This window comes from Panthera pardus, unplaced genomic scaffold, assembly GCF_024362965.1.
Source record: "Panthera pardus isolate Hobbes unplaced genomic scaffold, ASM2436296v1 HiC_scaffold_8, whole genome shotgun sequence".
In the NCBI taxonomy this organism is placed as follows: Eukaryota; Metazoa; Chordata; class Mammalia; order Carnivora; family Felidae; genus Panthera; species Panthera pardus.
In genome coordinates, this window is record NW_026527013.1 from 106582520 (window position 1) to 106606869 (window position 24350).

Sequence of the window (24350 nt, forward strand, 5' to 3'; positions counted from 1 at the left end):
TGGTACCAATTAATATTGATGAAATGATTCCCTCCACCCACCTTGCTTCCCCTGAGTCCTTTCTTCTATCTCCAGTTTTGTTTTTTCCATCTGTAGGGTCCTAAGTCTCAGTCTCTGTGGCACCTAAAGCCTTAACGAATTCACTCAGGAAAAGATAAAATTGTCACTCAGAATAACAGAGCGTTCTTTACAAAGAGTTGAGTAGTTCATCAGTTCTCTCGACTGGGGATTGATAAAATTACAAAACAAATAAATAAATAAATAGACAAACGAGCACAAAACAAAAAACCTATATAAGATTTAACAGAAAGCTAACAGTCTTCTACCGGATAAGAACCCAAAAATAACAAAAAAGGCAAGGGTAGGGATGGGTGGATGTCAGAGGAGAGGGGAACTACTTACCTTTGACTGTAAAATTATTTTATAAAAAAAATACATTAAAAAAACAATTAAGGGGCGCCTGGGTGGCTTAGTCAGTTGAGCATCAGACTCAGCTCAGGTCATGATCTTACTGCTGGTGAATTGGAGCCCCACATCAGGCTCTGTACGGACAGCTCAGAGCCTGGAGCCTGCTTTCAATTCTGTCTCCCTCTCTCTGCCCCTCTTCTGCTCATACTCTCTTTCTCCCAAAAATAAATAAACATTAAAAAATAAAGCAAAAAATTTTAAAGTACAAAGGGCATATACTTGAAAAACTTCTATAAATTAACTATTGTGATCTCATAACACGCTTGTATTATATAAGTATGTTTGTATGTGTATGTATGTGCCTTAGTCTATTCAAGCTGCTGTAATAAACATACGTGGGGCAACCCATAAACATTAAGAATTTATTTCTCACAGTTCTGGAGTCTAGAAATCCAAGAGCAAGACACCAACATGGTCATATGCCACAGAGAGCCCTCTTCTGTTCACAAATTCCCGCCTTCTCTTGCATTCTTATACAGCAGAGGGCAGAGACAGGAAGCCACCATTCTTGCAACTTTTATAAGGACATTAATCCTATTCACGAGAGCTTTACTCTCATTACCTCATCTAATTCTAATTATCTCCCAAAGGCCTGACCTCCTAATATCATCATATTGGGGGAGTAGGATTTCAACATATGAATTGGGGGGAGGGGATGAATATGCAATACATAACAATGCACGAAAAGATTTTTCTATACAGGCACCTGACTGAGAGCTGGAAGTGGGGAACTACTACTATAACCTGAATCCTCAAAACAAAGTATGGGCCCTCAATCTCTTGTTTGAAACCCTTATTATTTTTGCAGAGCAAAGAAAATAAATACATACCTTAATACAGTGAGTATTGAATAACATTCAAAGGGTATGGAACTCTGGAATGTAACATAATACTATTTGTCTAGTAAAGCATGGATGTTCACACAAAAAGTAAAATAATTGTAGATTGTAACAAGGCCAGACATCAGTACAGATCAGGATGTGACATTTAAACTGTCTTTTAATTTTCAGAGTATTTTCAGGTCTATGTTATCAACCCCTACCCCCACCACCAAATGTGGCACTCCATAGAATTAATGAGGCCTAGTGAAATAATTTACTTGATTTCAGTCTTATGCTTTGTGAAATTGACCTCAGCTACATTTTATTGTCCAAAAGCACTTTGTCTTAGGATTTTGAGTCTGGGGTTTAATAGTAATGAATGATATCTGCATGAAAAGGAAGATTCATGTTTCTTAATTCCTTTTGGTTAGAAAGAGTGGATGGAATGCCATTAACTGGGAAATAGGAAGAGTGCTAAATAATAAGTAGGTAATTGTGGGAGAAAATTATTTCCACAACTAAATTGAAGAATGTTTGAATGTGAAATTTATTTATTTATTTATTTGTTTTATTTTATTATTTTTTTAATGTCTATTTTTGAGAGGGAGAGTGCATGCACGCTTAGTGGGGAAGGGGCAGAGAGAGACGGGGAACAGAGGATCTGAAGCAGGCTCTGTGCTGACAGCAGAGAGCCTGCTGCAGGCCTCAAACTCAGGAACAATGAGATCATGACCTGAGCTGAAGTCAGATGCTTAACCTACTGAGCCACCCAGGCACCCATGAACTTTATATATTAATGAGAGTCAACATAGCACAGCAGCTAAGAACATGGCTATAGTTCGACATCTGTGGGCTGTGAATGCATTTGCTTTCATGGGCTGTTTCCTTCACTGAAAAATAAATAAATACATACATACATAAAATTATATTATTATATTTTGAGTCCATGTTGGCATAAGAAATCATTATTATGTGTTCAATATTATCGTATTCATTGTATTTATTATATAATCAATGTTATGATGTTCTTTTTTTGCTTCTGATTTTAGAAAAAAATTCAGATTAAAACATTTTTTGTCTTCCTAAAATATGGTGGACCCTTGGCATTGTGTCCATGTGCCTCACGGACAGGTCAACCCCTGTTAAGACAGATTCTGGAGCCAGACTGCCTTGGTGCAAATCCTAGCATCTCTACTTAGCAGTTTACTTTTCTGCTTAATTTGTTCTGCAAAATGGGGAAAATAAAATTCCTACATCACAGTGTTGATAAAAGAATAAAAGTAATTACCTTTTGTCAAGCACTTAGATAAATGCTTGTTAAATTTACTTTCTCCCAGCTTATACATATTTATCTCATTATTTAAAAAAAAATTGATAATGCAGCTGAAATTTTTCTGAATAGAAACAAGCTTCTTCTCGCCTAGGAAGACAAATAATGATAAAGAAATATGTTGGATTCAACTGAGAGAAGATGGGAGGGAGGAAGACATTGAGAAGGGATATATTTCCGGGGCCAGATTGCCTGATTCCACAACTTGGTGCTGCCATTTGATAGCTGTGTGATCCTGAGCAGGTTATTTAATATTTGTAAGCTCTGTTTCCATACTTTTGAAATGTAGGTAAAAATAGCATCCAATTTACAAGATTATTGTTGGCTTAAATGATCATTTAATGATATACTTAACAATAGTGGCTGCATAATAAACAATAATAAAATTAACACTTATCTGTATTTCTTCATAACTTTTCCACTTTAGTTCTCCCTTATTACTGCCCCCTGTTTTTTTGCAACCAGTTCACAGCTCCAGCTCTATGGAGTGACACTGTTGATGGGGGAACCACAGTGGTCTCCTGTTCCTCCCTCTATCCTCAGCGTGTGTAAACAAATATCAAACTTATACACTCAGGAAATCCTACAATATAAATAAAAACTCTTTATCATTAAAAAATTATCTTTCTTGCTATATTTTCACTAATCTCCGCAAACACAAATCCTTTCTAAATTTGTATTATCAATTTAGCTATTACTAAAAAGAAGGGGGGGGGCCGGGCAGGGAAGTAGGGAGAAAAAATTAGGAGATAGGAAAGAAATGTTAAATGTAACTTCCAATTAATTCGCCGTATATATCATCGGTTCTAAAGAAGAATCTCAGATAAATGACCAGTATCAAGAACTGAAATACTTATATGCAAGCCAATTCCTAATATTTTCAAGATAAAATAATGTTTGGGGAGTAAAATACAAATGAAAGCCCATATAAGTGTGGGGCCCTGGAAAAGTGCTGAGTGTCCTCTTGTCTTAGAACAGGACTGCTTAGATGTTTTCTAATTCTCTCCTATTCTCTTCTATTCTTCCACACTTTTAAGAATGAAAGGGGTAAGATGTATATGTATATTTGGTACTCATAATCTCTTTTAATGGTTGGCTTGTATTCAACAAAAGTCCCTAATTCAATGAAGTGGTATATCTTTAATGGAAGAATAACAAGGAGAATTTGCATTTCCTGTTTGGTAAAGTAAATATAACATGGAATTTAGGAAGTGGTTACTAATATTGTCAGGAGATGGTTTATGTACTATTGCAAAAGATTTGCTTTCCAACTCAAGTCATGTATATGGGCTTAATTTTTAGGTCATAAAGGAAAGAGTTGAGAATTTTAAATCGAATTGAAAACAAGCATACTTTAGGATTAGCTTATGTGTGTATGTAAATATATAAACACTTTTTTAAAATATGGGGCAGAGGAAAATATTTACAACCTATCTGTCTATTCATACGAGATTTTCCTACAATTTGATTGCTTAGTTTATTTTCTGTGGGTTAAGGAAACTAAAGATGACTTCTTTGGTGATGTAAAATATTCAGACACTTCATAAGACAAGCTGCATCCCACCACAGATTATTTATTTCGGGTTATTTATATTTGTATTTAGCTATTTTCATTATTCTTTAGGGAATGGGTGAAAACTTAATTTATAGGCCAAAAAGTCTTGTACTTCCCTAACTACAAACTGTGGCCAGAAAGTATTAATGAGAGAATTAATCCTTATGACTTTATTTCCAAAGATAAATGGCTTAAGGTTCTTTATGTTCTAGACTTAACATAGCCTACTGTCTAACTTTGTGAAACTCAATGATGTGTCTGCTTTAGTTTTCTTAACTATAAAATGAATTACTCCCCTTTCTGCTTTCTTTCCTGTCCACAAATCCTGTGGACAAATCTGAGTATTCAGAATTTAAATGAATGCCTTTATTTTAGTCTCATTAAAGTGCTGTAAACTATTCCCACTGATAAAGGCTAATGTGCAAAAAATATGTATGCAAATTTTAATTGTAGAGTTACTGAAGTGATTTCCAGGAAACATCCCTAGTCTTTATATTTGAAAGAATGCTGGCCCTTTGATATTCTGGGTCTTCAGTTAGCAGTGGACACATGTCTAACAGATGCCTCTGTAAAAAGGCATTTTTTTTAAAAGAAAATCATAAATAAGTGTTTTGGTCCAAGATGGTGATGTAGAAAGACTGTGAACTCACCTCCTCCATAGAACACAGCATCATATTATACCCATTTAGAGAGCAATTCTTGAAGAACTGAGGGCTGACTGAACAGCCTATGCACAACAAAAGACAGAGAGTGGCAAAAGATACAGAAGAGAGAAAAGAGAAAGCAAGAGAGATGGAGACACAGTCATTCTTCCAAGTTTACAAATATCTACTCTTCCTAATCAACAGCAACAACACAGAATGTCAAGCAAAATGGGGGGCAGAGAATATACTCGAAAATAAAGAACAAGAAAATTATGAGTAAAAATATATAAAATGGGGCACTTGGGTAGCTCAGTCATCAAAGCCTCTGAGTCTACCTCAGGTCATGATCTCACAGTTGTGGAATCCAGCCCCATGTCAGGCTCTGTCCTGGTAGGGCTGTGCCTGTTTAGGATTCTCTCTCCCTCTCTCTCTGCCCCGCCCCCACTCACACACATGTGCATGCTTACTGTCAAAATAAATAAACTTTTTAAAAATATGTAACACATGACAGCATATACATAAAATGTGGAGGAATTTAAAAAAAAAAACGTTATTTAAGATTATGTTCAAACTTAAAAACAAAAATAAAAATCATGTGATCATCTCAATAGATGCGGAAAAAGCATTTTGCAAAATCTGACATTTGTTCATGATAAAAACAAAGTGGGTATAGGGAGAATATACATCAACATAATAAAAACCACATATGAAAAATTTGCAGCTAACCTTATACTCAAAGGTGAAAAACTGAGAGCTTTTCCTCTAAGATCAAGAACGAAACAAAAAGGCTCACTTTTAGTGAACATAATACCCAAAGCCCCAGGCACCACAACCAGACAAAGAAAGAAAGAAAGAAAGAAAGAAAGAAAGAAAGAAAGAGAGAAAGGAAGAGAGAAAGAAAGAAAGAAAATGAGGCATCCATATTGTTAAGGAAGAAAAGTAAACTCCTAAGTTGTACAACTACAGTAGAAAATCTATTAGAAGTAAGAAATGAATTCAGTAAAGTTTCAGGATACAAAATTAATACTCAGAAAGCAGTAATGTTTTTATGCACTAATAACAAAGTAACAGAAAGAGAAATTAAGGAAACTATTCCACTTAGAACTGCACCAAAAATAAATAAATAAAATACCTAGGAATAAACTTAAGGAAGTGAAAGATCTGCACTCTAAAAACTCTAAAACACTGATAAAAGAAATTGAAGACAACACAAACAAATGGAAAGATATTCCATGTTCATGGACTGGAAGAATAATATTGTTAAAATGTTTATGCTAACCAAAGCAATCTACAGATTCAATGCAATGCTATCAAAATACCAGTAGCATTTTTCACTGAACTAGAACAAAAGTACTAAAATTTGTATGGAACCACAAAAGACCCTGAAGTAGGCAAAGCAATCATGAGAATAAAGAACAAAGCTGGATCTATCATAATTCCAGATTTTAAGATACACTACAAAGCTGTCATCATTAAAACAGTATGGAACTGGGGCGCCTGGGTGGCTCAGTCAGTTAAGCGTCCGACTTCAGCTCAGGTCACGATCTCACGGTCCGTGAGTTCGAGCCCCACGTCAGGCTCTGGGCTGATGATGGCCCAGAGCCTGGAGCCTGCTTCCGATTCTGTGTCTTCCTCTCTCTCTCTGACCCTCCCCGTTCATGCTCTGTCTCTCTCTGTCTCAAAAATAAATAAACGTTAAAAAAAATTAAAAAAAAAAAACAGTATGGAACTGGCACCGACACATAGATCAATACAATCGAGAGTTCAGAAATAAACCCTTGCTTATATGATCAATTAATCTATGACAAAGGATACAATAGTATAAAATGGGGCAAAGACAATCTCTTCAATAAATGGTCCTGGGAAAACTGGCCAGCTACCTGCAAAAGAATGAACCAGACCACTGTGTTATACCATATATAAGAATAAACTCAAAATGAATTAAAGACTTAGATGTGAGACCCCATACCATAAAAATCCTAAGATTTTCCTAAGGAACGGGGAAAAAAGCAAAAGTAAGCTAGTGGGACTATATCAAAATAAAAAGATATGCATAGTGAACAAAACCATCAACAAAACAAAATGGAGAATGGGAGAAAATATTTGTAAATGATATATCTTATATGCAATTAATATCCAAAACAAAGAACTTACACAACACCAAAAAAACAAAAACAAAAACAACAATCCCATTAAAAAATGGGTAGAGGACTTGAATAGACATTTTCCAAACAAAACACAGATGGCCAACGGACATATGAAAAGATGTTCAACATCGATAATCAGGAAAATGCACATCAAAACCACAATGAGACATTACCTTGCAACCATGAGAATGGCAAAAACAAAAAAGATGAGAAATTACACATGTTGGCAATGATATGGAGAAAAAGAAACTCTCCCGCCCTGTTGGTGGGTAGGTTAACTGGTTCAGCCACTGTGGGAAACAGTACACAGTTTCCTCAAAAAACTAAAAATAGAAATACCATAGGATACAGTAATTCCACCATTGGGTATTTACTCAAAGAAAACAAAAACATAAATTTGAAAAGATATATATAACCCTATGTTTATTGAAGCATTTTTTATAATAGCCAAGATATAGAAGCAAGCTAGGTGTCATTGATAGACGAATGGATAAGGAAGAGGTCACACACATACAGGAATATTACACAGACATAAAAAGGATAAGATCATACCATTTGTGACAACATGGATGGGCCTAGCAGGTATTGTGCTAAGTGAATTAAGTCAGACTGATAATTAAAAACGCCGTAATGATTTCACTCATATGTACAATCTAGAAAACAAAACAACAAGGAAACAAACAAACAAGCAGAATCAGACCTAAAAATACAGAGAACAAAAAGCTTCCCCAGAGGGGAGGAAGATGGTGGGATAGGCAAAACTGGTGAAGGAGAAGCGGAGATACAGACTTCCAGTTACAGGATGAATAAACCACGGGAATAAGAGTACAGCATAGGAATATAGTCAGTTATATTGCCATGACATTGTATTGTGAAAGATGACAGCTATGCTTGTAGAGAGCATAGCATAGCACACAGAGAGGTTGAATCACTATGTTGTACACGTGAAACTTATGTAACATGTGTGTCAACTATATTCAAATCAAAAATCAAAACAATATATGATTTTGCAGCTTCTCTGACATGTTTTATTAGTTTAAGTTGTTACCCCTTCTGAGACCGACACATTTTCTAGAAATCCTAATTGAAATTGACGTTTCTATAAATACTGGGTTTTTTTTGTTGTTGTTTTGTTTCTTGTTTTTTGCTTAATATGTCTTCCTGTATACTTTGGTATTCCATCTATGTTTCTTACTTGGAGTCTTGCAAGCTATATATATTGTTTTTAGTTTTTCTAGTGTTAAATTTAATAAAGACAAAGCAAACATAAGAATGCATAAAAGAAAAAGAAGAAAAAATAAATAAAAACATGCAATGTGTTGAGAAAACAAAATAGGCTTGAACTACCACTTTTCACCTCCTAATAAATTCGTTCAGAAATTCCCTGCCAGTCTCCCTATATTTCTGAAGTATAAACTTCTGTTCAGTTTAAAATGTGCATATGCAGAAAATGAAGCCTCCTTTTTAAACATTGATGTAAGTATGGTATCATTACTTCTGATGCTGAAGACCAGGAAATGATGTAAATATATACTCTTTCTTGCCTTGGCCTACCACTTCCTACAATTAATGAAATCTTACTGATGTTTCATAAAAAAAAAAAAGAAAAAAAGAAAAAAAAAAACTAAGGCAAACATACATTCCTTACATTTAGTGAATTAAACTCAATATCTAAACTAAAGGATGATGCTTATTTCAAAGACAGTGACAATGCCTAAAATACTTTCGGGTTTCATCATTTGCAGATGTCATCAATGCTGGCAACATAATTTTGTTAAATAATTTTAATCGAAGAGAGTCTTTGTGGATTTTCTTTGAAACGAACCATTTGGAGGGCATCTTGTGAATAAAAAGAGGCGCGGAATGTTGCCTTTGTTCAAATACTGATGTGAGTTTAAAGTCATAGTATTGATACTTTGCTGTGGAATTCAAATGGACTCTGAAGACAATAAGAAAAGAGAATTCTGAAATTGTTAGCTGATGCAAGAATCATTATAGTGACTCCTTCAACTGGCAATATTAGTACATGAATGTCAGTGAAGATGGTGGTTCTTAGGATATTCAACTAAACGCCAGGAAAATAAAGTATTTGGAAAAATTACAATAGAAAATTCAAGTTGGCCGAAGCTTTGGAATCTCTCATCACCATCCTTTAAACTTATAAATGATATCACTGAGAATCAGAGAAGTTCAGTGATGTAACCACGTTCACAGGGTTAAGGTCAGAAACTGGGACTAGAGTCAGGATACTTGACACACAGTAGAATGTTTTTCTCACCACTACATCATGCTGACAAGTTCACTGGGCTATATCCTAAAATAACTAAGCTTTGTAGAGGCAGATGTCTTGAATGTGTAGTGATGTACATCTATAAGTGCTAAAAAAGGCTGAATTTAAGAATTTTTACCCCTTAGGTTTATAAAAATAAGTTTGAGATCTTTAAATTTCTCCGTGTATTTAAAAATCCTAGAGAATTTTTATCTACAGTGATCCATTCTACAAACAATAACACTATTTTCACTCTATTTCCCTATGTATAGTTTGAATTTAACTTTTCATGTTCGGGGGAAGGAAAATAATTCTAATTTAATTATTCAGTTATGTTTATAGCTTATTTTCAAAGAATTTTTTACTGCTTAATATTTCTTGCCATTATAATTTTTAGTTCCTAAACTCACAAGGAATAAATGTTACATTAACTTTTTCATCATTAAATAAAATTGAATCTGACTCCAAGCTTCTTCTTGCTTGGCTAGTAAGAGATCCACATTCAGTCATTTTAGCCCCATCTATCTGTCTCTTTAGAACCACGCTGGAATCAAGGAATTTCATGGGACGACTGGAAGATGGGGGAAGGCAACTTCAGTCAACATGACTCCTGAAGACATATTCAATATGCAAGCCTACTTCTTCTTGAAGGTAGGTAGGTAATGCCAGTCAAAGGAAGCTTTGTCAACTACTTCAAGAGAAGCCTCCTTAGAAGACCCAAGTACTCAACTAAACTTCCCCAGGTTCTTCTGCACTTCTAGGGTTTCTATAAGGAATGATGTGTGGACCCCTGTTAATCACGGGTGTAAGAGCCATTCATCACCTTCCTATTTGAGACAATCTTCTTTTTCTACTTTGATGCTTCTCCTCTGTATCTTGCTCGTTCCTTCTGCCTTTCTTTCCAGAGTGCAGCATGACGCCTTAATAAACTGAGGCTTTTGAAACAAGTGCTCGAAGGGAAGTTTATCCTTAGGTAATATAAATTCTAGGCTACTTTCTGAAATGAGGAAAGGAGTGGAATAGAGGTACTAAGTAAAAATGGCTAATTTTTTTTCTGATCCTTCCATAGCAATGAAAATGAAACACAAATTAGTATCTCAACAAATAATCCTGTCACATGTTCTACACTTAGGACCATTCTGAATATGCTCTGTATTTTGATCATTATGCATACTGGTATATAAAAATAATGACTAAATAATTCTTCATTACTACTTCATCCTATTATCTGATGGGACCTGGGAGCTGATACAGTTCTAATTCCTCATTTTATTTTTTTAAATTTATTTTTTTAAATGTTTATTCATTTTTCAGAGACAGAGAGACAGAGCATAAGCGGGGGAAAGGGCAGAGAGAGAGAGGGAGACACAGAATCTGAAACAGGCTCCAGGCTCTGAGCTGTCACCACAGAGCCCAACGCGGGGCTCGAACTCACAAACCGCAAGATTGTGACCTGAGCCAAAGTCAGACACTTAACCAACTGAGCCATCTAGGTGCCCTTAATTCCTCATTTCATGAAAAATGAAATTTAAAAACCAGACTGAGACATCCTCTTTTTTATCATTACATATGTACTTCGGTAAAGGTAGTATTACTCACGAGTCTGGCATTCTTTGTACTGAAAAATTGGAACAGTTTTCCTTATGAATACGAATAAATGACTTTAATGAAAGCCAAGGAACTTTTAAAGCACCAACACTGTCAAAGTTGACTATGGTCTCAGAGTAACATGCACATAGCTCTTGCCTGATGTAGACCTGAACCCTAGTTGAAATCAATCAATACAATACTGAGTAATTAGACAGAAATGAACAACTTATTTTCATTACAAATTACTTCAAATTAGAACATACTTCCTGCCTCTTCAATGTACCTTACAGAGACAGCAGATACTAAAACTATTTAGGCTGGAATAAATGAATTGTTTGTGCCCCCTCTTTAATGATATGATGATAGTTTGGGGGGGCTCATTTCCCTGTGGCATCTTTCTTACCTATTCTTTATTCATGGCAGCTGGGGACAAATAACACATCAGATGGGTTACACTATTCAGAACTGGAAAAAAAACAGAGAACTGGCAGTTATTAAACTGTATGTGGCAAAAGAAAAACAAAATCTGAATTGCTAGGCCCATAACAACATCAAATTTAGAAGAAAGCTGGGCTAAAGATTTTTGGTAGGCAACCCAACAGATAAAAAAATAACTGAGAGTTAAAGATAATACATTATTGAATCTTTATATTTGTGGCAATAATACTTCTTAAACAACTCTTTACCTTGAATTTTCAGACCTGAGGTCTTAAGTACCCCATTTTTTAACAATTTCTAGTTGCATATTAATTTCCAAGAAAAAAATAAGAGAATTAAGCCCTAAATTTTTATTTTTTTGAGTTTTCCAAAACTGTTCTGTCTTCTATACAAGGAACTAGAAAGGAATTAAAGGTTTGCCTATACCGGAATTATTTGTTTTTCAATTTTAGAGATAGAGAGTGGGAGTGCTGGAGAGGGACAGAGGGAGAAAGCGAGAATCTCAAGCTGGCTCCAAGCTCAGAGTAAAGCCCAATGCAGGGCTCAATCCCATGACCTTGGGATTATGACCCGAGGCAATATAGAGAGTCAGATGCTCAAATGACTGAGCCACCCAGGCACCCCTCACCATCCCAGAATTAGTAAGAAAATGTATAGCTAAATGCAAAGTTACAGATCTTATTAAGTATCATAGTTAAGTAGTAAGCTTTTTGAAATAAGACTGCATAATAGAGCCTAACAAATTATTCTTACATAATATTTTGCCTAGAGTATAGGCAATCACTGGTTATCACTCAAGAAGGCAAAGAGTTGAATATTTTGTTTAATGATATCATTTTCACATGCAGTCAACATACATGTGTAAAATACTCTGCAGTGTATTTATATAAACATGCTCCATGAGGTTTCCTTGAAGGAAGGTTTAACTGAAACTGATTTTAGTCCACATGCATTAGATTCAACCTGGGTAATTATTAAAAAATTGTATCTTTGTAAAAAATGTTTACTTATTTGAGAGAGAACAAGAGTGTGCACAGGGTAGGGATAGAAAGAGAGAGAGAGAAAGAATCCCATGCAGGGTCCATGCTGTCAGTGCAGAGCCGGACATGGAGCCCGATGCAACAAACTGGGAGATCATGACCTGAGATGAAATCAAGGGTCATATGCTCAACTGAGCCACCCAGGTACCCCTAAAAATTTATATCTTTTAAGAAATTTTCTCATGAATTTTATCACTGCAGATTACAAATCATACCTTTACATTCTTCTGTTTGCTGGTGCAAATAGGAAACAAAACCCAAATCCCTTAATATCTTTAAGTAGAGTTTTACTTATTTACATTGCTAGCATGAATGAAATCACTGTAATTTCTCACACGGGCAGGACTGAGTAATAGAGAATGGTTAGTGTAGGCCAATCATATAAAAACTTTGTCAAGTGTGAAGACAAAATTGAATACACATTTTTTTTCCAATTTAATAACGGAGATATAGAAACTAAATTTCCATGTAGGTAAAGTTTTACTTATTTTATTTTCAAGGTGCACTTGTTATAAGGAATATCTATAATCGTATCTTTAGAAATGAACTATTTTGACATACATCCCTATTGCAGGTATGAAATATAAATGTAAACATAGTAAAAACAAATTATAAAGACATGGGGTAGGTAGATCATTATTCTCAGTTCTTCTTATTTTTCCTATGCATCCATGCACTTTGCCCTGTCAACTTGGAGTCCCCCGCCAACACGAGAAGCATTTATACTGGGCTTCACCAAATTACTTTCTTTGGCCAATGGAACGTGGGCATTGGCCAATGGGAACAGTTCAGTCTAATTCTTGAGGCCCTGTGACATACACGAAAGAAAAGCCGCAGGTGGCTGCTGCCCCATTAGCATGGTCCCCAAAGAAGACACATGTAGAAAACCTGAATCCAGCAGTCAGTCTGCAGCTGAGCCCAGCTGAAACACAGCCTAAAGCAGAACCCAATGTAGTTCAGCTGAAACATAGTCAACAAACTGTCTCTTAAGCATGAGGATCAGTGCTTCTTGTTGTATCACAGTAAAAATTTGTGATTGTTGATAATACAGCATTATAAGCAATAAAATAAACTAATACAAGCTTATACAATATACTATACCAAAGTGAAAAGTAAGCATATTAATACATGACAAAATAAATGTATAAATCATCAGGAAAGAGAATTAGTCCAATATACTACTGGACCTAGTGTCATCCTTAACAGTATGATTTGGGCAAGTCATCGTGGTTTGAAGTATCTCAACTGCAGGGCTAGTGTTGGATAGATGATTTCCAAGGTCCATACACATTCAACAAAGCAAGAATTGCTTGCATTCCCACAGTAATTAAAAGTTTCAAAAGATAGGGGGGCACCTGGGTGGCCCAGTTGCTTAAGCTCTGACTCTTAATTTCAGCCCAGGTCATGATCTCGTGGTTCGTGGGATGGAGTCTCTCATGGGGCTCTGCACTAACAGCATGGAGCCTGCTTGGGATTCTTTCTCTCCCCCTCTCTCTGCCCCTTCCCACCTTGCATGTGCACTCTCTTTCAAAATAAATAAATCAGCTTTTAAAAAAGTGCCAAAAGATAATATTTTATAAGTTGAGTGTCTGTAGAAAACCATTTTGGCAAGCCACATGTTGCTTCTACTCATTCATTCAGTGGTTACTTTAGAATAATCATCTTAAGATCAGGATTATGCCAAGCACCATGAGGGATGAAGAGAAAGAGATGATGTGTTTTTGTCTGTAAGAAATTTTTAAAAAGAAAAAAAAAAAAACAATAGTGGACATAATACAAAAAAGAAAAATCTAAGTGTTAGAAGAATGTTAGTAACTAAGGGTTTCGAGAAGGTAATCTCTTCCAGCTGGAAAGATTTGGAAAAGCTCTTGGGAGGAAGTGGCGTTCAAGCTGGATCTTAGTGGACATGATGTCAATGGGAAGAAATTTAAAGTTATTCAATGACTGAAGGAAGGGCACTGAAACAGGCAGAATAAGTTACTTGAAATGATGAATTTTTCTCTTTTATTGGAATACACTGTGTCAGAGACAGAATGGAGATATGGCTAAAAGGAGAGGTAGGGGCTTTATTTCTGAGGATTTTAACTTGGACATTCAGAGGCTTGGAAGTTACCATTTAGAGAATGATTAAAAGCTCAAATATTTAGAAAAGAAGAGTGCCTAAGAAGTGCATTAGAGAGAGCCAAGTGGTCCTGGGCAGGGAGAAAAGAGATCAGGAAGACTCCAGGGAAGTTGGAAGCAGTTGTCAATGGCCCTGAGCTTGGGAGGAAGGAAAGGGAATAGGCATTTAAAAATTTTTGTTTTCAACATTTATTTATTTTTGAGAAACAGAGAGAGAGAGCATGAGCAGGGGAGGTGCACAGAGAAAGAAAGAGAGACAGAGACAGAGACAGCATGTGAAGCAGGTTCCAGGCTCTGAGCTGTCAGAGCAGAGCCTGACATGGGGCTTGAACCCAAAAACTGTGAGATCATGATTTGAACTGAAGTCTAACGCTCAACTGAGCCACCCAGGCACCCCGGGGGATGGGCTTCTTATTTTTTTATTTTATCATTATCATTTTTTAATGTTTATTTTTGAGAGAGACAGACAGAGACAGTGTGTAAGTAGGGGAGGGACAGAGAGAGGGAGACACAGAACCCGAAGGAGGCTCCAGGCTCTGAGCTGCCAGCACAGAGCCCGATGCGGGGCTTGCACACACAAGCTGTGAGATCATGACCTAAGCTGAAGTAGGTCGCCCAACCAACTGAGCCACTCAGGCGCCCCAGGGTTGGGCTTTTAAAATACAAACCTAGCAATGCTCATTTATTATCTTCCAGGAAGATAGCATATTAAGAATATAAATTAATACAATTACTAATGAGCGATTTTAAACTCCTGTTATATGATAAGAAAACAGCATTAAAAATAAAAGTAAATTCCAGGATTAAATAATGGTTTTCAAACTTTAATGCGCAGAAGAATCACCTGGGATTCTTTAGAAAAATCCAGATTCCTAGACCTCAAGCCTATAGATCTTGAAATAGTTGGTACTGAGAGAGACTTAGAATTTATATTTTAATAAGTATCTCAAGAGATAATGATGCAGGTGGTTGGTTTGTAAATTATTCTTTGACACTGGTTAGAAAACATAATAGTAACAACAAAAGGCAACATTTACTGCCTACTTCCCATCTGGGGACACTTGGCCAATACATGCAAACAGTATCTCAATTTACCCTCATGACAAGCCTGAAATGTAGCTATTAATACTAATCTCCAACTTATAGAAACCAAGAATTAGAGGGATTCCACAGCTCTTTGAAAGTAATTGAGCCAGTAAGTGATGAATTCAAGATATGATTCAAAGTCTGTCCAAAATCAGAACTCACATTGGAGAAGTTCATGACATTAAAGACTAGAGCTTTTGTCTTTTTTCATATATATATTTTTTCTTTTTAAAACTTTCGACTGATTGGGACCAGTGCCACATTTAACAAGATTGTCTGATTAAATTTACTCTAGTAAAAAATTTCATTCCTAAGTAGAGAAAGACCAGCTGGAACATAATCAGTCATCATAGTGGGATGCCCTAGATATGAAGATGCCCATCCTACCAAGAATAATGCATATGCACATACCAGTAATTCTAAAATAAATATAGAAAATTTCTACAGCATGTGTTATTATAACCATTTAAGCAGAAACACAAGAACTTTAAAGTGGGACATTATCATTGCCTTGAACATTTTTCCTTCACGATCTTAAAACTGACATCTCAAAATAAATCATGATCATGAAGCCTAAGCATTAATTGTCTAAAGGAATGGGCCACTGTAAGATATGCTCAAAGTCAGATTTAACTTTATTCTTCTTGAATATCTCTTGACTCACATCACTTTTCCTTTTTTTTTTTAAATGGAAGTTCCAGTCATTTTTCTGTATTTCCTATAGTAATGGAAGTAGTGGTAGCTTATGTTTTGGCAAGAAAAGGAAATGAATTAAATATGTTACATGATATAGTCAAAGTCCAAGGAACCCTGTACTTACATTAATTTTCCCCACTTTGAGAAAGATGCCTAAAGAGGGAGCCATCAATAATAGAGTTTTCCTCATAAAACTTAAGGAGAAATGAATACAAAAATTTTCCAGAGTTGGAGCAGAAATTGATATCTGTCATCAGTTGTAATTTTCCAGTTTTAAAACCCAGTAATTGTTCAATGCTCTTATTTGTTCTTGAAGATGTGGCTGAAGAAAATGTGGCAGTAGTATGCTGTCACTTAAAAAAAATGTTTTTTAATATTTATTTTTGACAGAGAGAAAGAGACAGAGTGCAAGCAGCAGAGGGACAGAGAGAGAGGGAGACACAGAATCCGAAGCAGGCTCCAGGCTCTAAGCTGTCAGCACAGAGCCCTTCGTGGGGCTCCAACTTGTGAACGATGACTTCATGACCTGAGCCAAAGTTGGACATTTAACCAACTGAGCCACCCAGGCTCCCTTAGTATGCTGTCACTTTAAATTGATAACAGAGTTTTTATTTGCTTTTCTAATCGATGATAGTCTTTCATTTAGTGATATTTCTCTCTTGCACCCAGAAGTGAAGATGTTAGTGTTAGAAGTTCCTTTTCATTTTAGACTTAGTAATCCAAGTCAATAAGTTGTATTATTTATTTATTTTTTTATTTCTAGGCCTTTTAGAAGTGGCTTTTCCTTAAAGTTTAAGGCAGAACCAACTCTATATCAGACACTATGCTAAACTCTATGCAGGGCACAGGTGGGTACTGATTTCTCTGCTTTCCTTTACATTTGTGTCCAGCTTGCTGTGTATCTTCTTAAATCCTTAAGGAACCTATTAAACCATGAAGAATAAAGGAAAAATAAAAAGCCTACTCTGAAATGTAAGCAGAAAGTTTCTTAAAGATAAAACATATATACTTGAAAAAATACATCGAATGAGAGCTAAGGAATGTCTTTAATTCCTTTAAAAGAATAATTCATCACTGATGCTGGACATTTGGACATGAGAGAGATACATTGGATAACCCTTCAAGGTCGCAGTCTAGACATGTACTCTGGTCTATGCTTCAGTGTAAACTTTTCATTGTTTAATAACATGGAGAGAGCCTGGAAGCTTTTCATAGAAATGGAAGACATAGAACAAGGTGCCAAAATTATTTATTTAGGATATGATGATTCATTGGGAAACCAAAAAGGATCAACTAAAATTGTTTAAAACCAACGTATAAATACAAAAAGTGGATACAAAATAAATATATCTACATGAAAAACATTCTTACATTTATTATTTTATTTTTAATTTTCTAATGTTTATTTATTTTTGTGAGAGAGAGACAGGATGCAACCAGGGGAGGGGCAGAGAGAGAAGCAGACACACAATCTGAAGCAGGATCCAGGCTGTCAGCACAGAGCCTGATACGGGACGCGAACTTGAGAGCCATGAGATCATGACCTGAGCCGAAGTCAGACTCTCAACTGACTGGGCCACCCAGGCGCCTCTGAATAATATTCTTACATTCAATCAAAAATGCTTTGAGAAAAAATTAATATCCCACTCTGATGTCCACTCTCACCACTACTATTTAACATAGTACTTCAAGCCCTAGCCTCAGCAATCAGACAGCAAAAAGAAATAAAATTCATCCAAATCAGCAAGGAAGAAATCAAACTTTCACTATTTGCAGATGACATGATACTCTATATAGAAACCTGAAATATTCCACCAAATTCAGTACAGTCACAGGATACAAAATCATTGTGTAGAAATCTGTTGCATTTCTATACATCAAAAATGGAGCAACAGAAAGAGAAATTAAGGAATCAATCCCATCTACAACTGCACTAATAACAGTAAGATACCTAGGAATCAATCTAATGAAAGAGGCAAAAGACCTGTATTCTGAAAACTCTAAAACAATGTTGAAAGAAATTGAAGGGGAAACAAAGAAATGGAAATATGTTCATGTTCATGGATTGGAAGAATAAATATTGTTAAATGTATTACCCAAAGCAACCTATACACTTACAGCAATCTTTATCAAAATACTAACAGCATTTTTCACAGAGTTAGAACAAACAATCCTATAATCTGTATGGAATCACAAAGTCCCCGAATAGCCAAAGCAATCTTGAAGACAAAAAAAAAAAAAAAAGCAAAGCTGGAAGCATCACAATTCCCAATTGCAAGTCCTATTGCAAACTGTACTGATCAAAATAGTATGGTACTGGTACAAAAATAGACACATAGATCAATGGAACAGAACAGGAAACCCAGAAATGAACCCACAAACTGTATGGTCAGTTCATCTTTGACAAAGCAGGAAACAATATGTCATAGGAAAAAGACAATCTCTTGAACAAATAGTGTTGGGAAAACAGGACAGCAACACGCAGAAGAATAAAACTGGACCAGTTTCTTACTACATACACAAAAATAATTCAAAATGGATTAAAGACTTAAATGTGGCACCTGAAACTATAAAACTCCTATAGGAGAACACAGGAAGTAACCTCTTTGACATCATCCATATCAACTTCTTTCTAGATACGTCACTGAGTCGAGGGAAACAAAACCAAAAATTAACTACTGGGACTTCATCAAAATAAAAAGCTTCTGTACAGTGAAGGAAACAATCAACAAAACTAAAAAAGCAACCTACAAAATGGGAGAAGTTATTTGTAAATGACATATCTCATAAAGGGTTAGTATCCAAAATATATAAAGAATTTATGCAATTCAGGGTGCTGGGTGGCTCAGTGGGTTGTGTGTCCAACTTCAGATCAGGTCATGATCTCACAGTTAGTGAGTATGAGCCCCGCATCGGGCTCTGTGCTGACAGCTGGGAGCCGGGAGCCTGGAGCCTGCTTCAGATTCTGGGTCTCCCTCTCTCTGCTTCCAATCCCCACTCATGCTCTGTCTCTATCTCAAAAATAAAAACATTAAAAAAAAAAGAATTTATGCAACTCAACACCCCAAAAATGAATAATCCAATTAAAAAATGGTCAGAAGACATGAACACACAGTGTTCCAAAGAAGATATACAGATGGCCAACAGACATGAAAAGATGTTCAACATCACTGATTATCAGGGAAATATAAATCAAAACTACAGTGAGATGTTACCTCACACCAGTCAAAATGGCTACAATCAACAACACAAGAAACAACAGATGCTGCTGATGATGTGGAGGAAGGGGAACCCTTTTGCCCTGTTGGTGAGATTGCAAACTGGTGCAGCCACTCTGAAAATCAGTATGGAGTTTCCTCAAGAAGTTAAAAATGGAACTACTCTACAATCCAGCAATTTCGGTTAGAGGTATTTACCCCAAGAATACAAAAATACTGATTCAAAGGGATACATTCATCCCAATGTTTATAGCAGTATTATCTATAATAGCTGAATTATGGAAACAGTCCAAGTGTCTAACTGATGAATAAATATTATGTATACTATATAATATATATGTATATATAATATATATAATATAGTGTATACATTATATACTATAATATAGTATTATAGTATTATACTATAGTATTATACACTATAATATATACACTATATAATATATATGTATATGCATAATATATGTATATATATATATTATATATATTTTACTTAGTCATAGAAAAGAATGAAATTTCACCATTTGCAATGACAAGAATGGAGCTAGAGAATATATATGCTAAGCAAAGTAAGTCATAGAAAGACAAATACCATGATTTCACTCAAGTAGAATTTAAGAAACAAAATAAAGGGAGAGAGGCAAACCCAGAAACACACTTTAATATTTTTTAACGTTTATTTATTTTTGAGAGAGAGGCAGAATATGAGCCAGGGAGGGGCAGAGAGAGAGGGACACACAGAATCCAAAGCAGGCTCCAGCCTCTGAACTGTCAGCATAGAGCCCAACGCAGGGCTTGAACCTGTGAGATCATGAAATGAGCTGAAGCCAGACACTTAACTGAATGAGCCACCCAGGCAACCCAAGAAAAAAATTTTGTTTTATTTTACATATTTTGAGAGAGAGAGAAAGTTTGAACAGGGTAGACACAGAGACAGAGAGGGAGAGAGAGAAGCCCAAGCAGGGGTCGTGCTGTCGGCAAGGAGCCTACCACGAGGCTTGATCTCATGAACTGTGCTGAGCTGAAATCAAGAGTCAGATGCTCAATGGACTGAGCCACCTAGGCACCCACAGACTCTTAACTATAGAAAACAAACTAAGAGTTATCAAAGGGGAGGTGGCTGGGGGAGATGGGTGAAACAGGTGATGGGAATTAAGGAGTACACTGGCTGTGATGAGCACCAGGTATTTTGTGGGATTGTTGAATCACTACACTGTACACCTGAAATTAATATCACAGTGAATGTTAACTAACTGGGATTTAAATAAAAAATAAAAATAAAAAAGCCACTTCATATAAAACAAAACAAATAAAATACCCAGTAATATACCTAATAAAGGGACAGAGGCTATGTGAAAGATCTATGGAAAATTAATATATTTTTATATAACAAGTTTGCATAAATTAAGATATGACAGATGTGTGAATACTGAATGTTGTAAAGATGTTTTTCACTCCAAGCAAGGCTATAAATTTAGCACAATTTCACGCAGTATCACTGTCAGATTTTTCTTATAAGAATAAACAAATAAATGGGTGCCTGACTGCCTCAGTTAAGCATCTGACTCTTCATTTCATTTCAAGTCATGATCTGACAGTTTATGAGATCCAGCCCCATATCAGGCTCTGGGCTGAGCCATGGAGCCTATTTGGAATGTGTCTCTCCTCCTCTCTTTGCCTCTTCCATGCTCATTCTCATATTCTCTCTCTCTCTCAAAATAAATAAATAAAAAGAATAAACAAATATGTCCTAATATTTTACGAAGAGTATTTGAGATATAATTTTAAATGCATTTAATATTATTAATTAATGAAATGTGGTATGAGCATAACAATTAACAGATAATTGGAATGTAAGGGAAAAATCCAGAACTACACTCTAATGTACATAAATCAGAATGTAATGAAGTAGCACTTAAATTAGGAGGTTATATGATTAAATATTTGGTTTTGAGATAATCATTTAGAAAAAAAACACACATCACTTGCTTCCAATCTCCTACCTTATCATAATAAATTAAAAGTATATCAACAACGAAGCAACAGAAAGAGAAATCAAGGAATCGATCCCATTTACAGTTGCACAAAAAACCATAAATACCTAGGAATAAATCTAAACAAAGAGGTGAAAAATCTATACACTGAGAACTATAGAAAGCTTATGAAAAAATTGAAGAAGATGCAAAAAAATGGTAAAAGATTCCATGTACCCAGACAGGAAGAACAAATATTGTTCAAATGTCGATACTACCCAAAGCAATCTACATATTCAATGCAATCCCTATCAAAGTAACACCAGCATTATTCACAGAGCTAGAACAAATAATCCTAAAATTTGTATGGAACCAGAAAAGACCCCGAATAGCCAAAGCAATCTTGAGAAAGAAATCCAAAGCTGGAGGCATCACAATCCCAGACTTCAAGCTATACTACAAAGCTGTAATCATCAAGACAGTGTGATACTGGCACAAGAACAGACACTCAGATCAATGGAACAAAATAGAGAACCCAAAAAGGGACCCACAAATGTATGGCCAACTAATCTTCAACAAAGCAAGAAAGAATATTCAGTGGAATAAACACAGTCTCTTCAGCAAGTGGTGCTGGGAAAACTAGACAGCGAGATGCAGAAGAATGAACCTGGACCACTTTCTTACACCATACACAAAAATAAATTCAAAATGGATGAAAGACCTCAATGTAAGACTGGAAGTCATCAAAATCCTCGAGAAGAAAGCAGGCAAAAACCACTTTGATCTTGACTGCAGCAACTTCTTACTCAACATGTCTCCAGAAGCAAGGGAAACCAAACCAAAAATGAACTATTGGGGCCTCATCAAAATAAAAACTTCTGCACAGTGAACAAACAATCAGCAAAACTAAAAGGCAACTGACAGAATGGGAGAAGATATTTGCAAACGACATATCAGATAAAGGGTTAGTATCCAAAATCTATGAGGAACTTATCCAACTCAATACCCAAAAAACAAATAATCCAGTGAAGAAATGGGCAAAAGACATGAATAGACACTTCTCCAAAGAAGACATCCAGATGGCCAACAGACACATGAAAAAATGCTCAACATCACTCATCATCAGGGAAATACAAATCAAAACCACCATGAGATGCCACTTTACACCTGTCAGAACGGCTAACATTAACAACTCAGGCAACAACAGATGTTGGCGAGGATACAGAGAAAGAGGATCTCTTTTGCATTGTTGGTGGCAATGCAAGCTGGTGCAGCCACTCTGGAAAACAGTGTGGAGGTTCCTCAGAAAATTAAAACTAGAATAACCCTGTGACCCAGCAATTCCACTACTAGGCATTTATCCATGGGATACAGGTGTGCTGTTTTGAAGGGACACATGCACCCCCATGTTTATAGCAGCACTATCAACAATAGCCAAAGTATGGAAAGAACACAAATGTCCATCGATGGATTAATGGATAAAGAAGATGTGGTGTGTGTGTGTATATATATATATATATATATATATATATATATACACACATATATATATGTATACACACACATATATATATGTATATACATACACATACATGTATACATATATAACATATACATATACATAAATATATATACATATATATATATATACACATCTTTATCTATCTATCTATCTATCTATCTATACACACACATATACATACAATGGAGTATTACTTGGCAATCAAAAAGAATGAAATCTTGCCATTTGCAACTACGTGGATGGAACTGGAGGGTATTATGCTAAATGAAATTAGTCAGAGAAAGACAAAAACCATATGACTTCACTCATATGAGGACTTTAAGAGACAAAACAGATGAACATAAGGGAAAGGAAACAAAAATAATATAAAAACAGGGAGGGGGACAAAACAGAAGAGACTCATAAATTTGGAGAACAAACTGAGGGTTGCTGGAGGGGTTGTGGGAGGGGGGTTGGGCTAAATGGGTGAGGGGCATTAAGGAATCTATTGCTGAAATCATTGTTTCACTATATGCTAATTTGGATGTAAATTTTAAAAAATAAAAATAAAATTAAAAAAATTAAATGAATTGGATACTATTTTTCTATTAATCAGACTTGACAAAAAGTAAAAACAATGATGGGAAATATAAATTTGTTGAAGTTTGAAAAAGGCATTTGGTAACATGTACCAAAAGCTTTAAAAAAATACGCACATGGACTAAGAATTCAATTTTTAAGGATTATGTTAGGAATAAAAATAGGACAAGTGTGAAAATATTTATGCATAGGAATTTAATGTATTTTTTATTAAAAAAAATTTTTTTAACGTTTATTTATTATTGAGAGACAGAGAGAGACAGAGCATGAGCATGGGAGGGGCAGAGAGAGGAGGAGACACAGAATCTGAAGGAGGCTCCAGGCTCTGAACTGTTATCACAGAGCCTGAAGCAGTGCTCAAACTCACAAACCCAGCGAGATCATGACCTGAGCCAAAGTCAGATGCTTAACTGACTGAGCCACCCAGGCACCCCAGAATTTAATGTATTTTTTAAAGGAGGAGGATTAGAACTGACTAAATGGTCCACAGCTGAATTATACATAACATATGTTACGTAGATATGAGATGAGGTGAGATGAGATGAGGTGAGGTGAGGTGAGGTGAGGTGAGGTGAGGTGAGGTAAGAATGTCATGGTGGTTGCAATGATCAGAATACTCAAAGGAGAAATGCTAGATAAAAAGTCAAACTGCAAATTCAGGTGGGAAAAAAAAAGTCATAAGGCTAAATATAAAGAAAAAAGTTTTAAAAAAAACAATAGAGGAAAAAACTATTAGGAAAAAGTCAACCAGGTGAGTTTCACAGGAACTTGAAGACTACAGGCAGTCTGCAAAATCTTCATAAAGGAAGAGAAGTGTTCGTATGCTAGGATAGGGGTAAAATATACCATTATT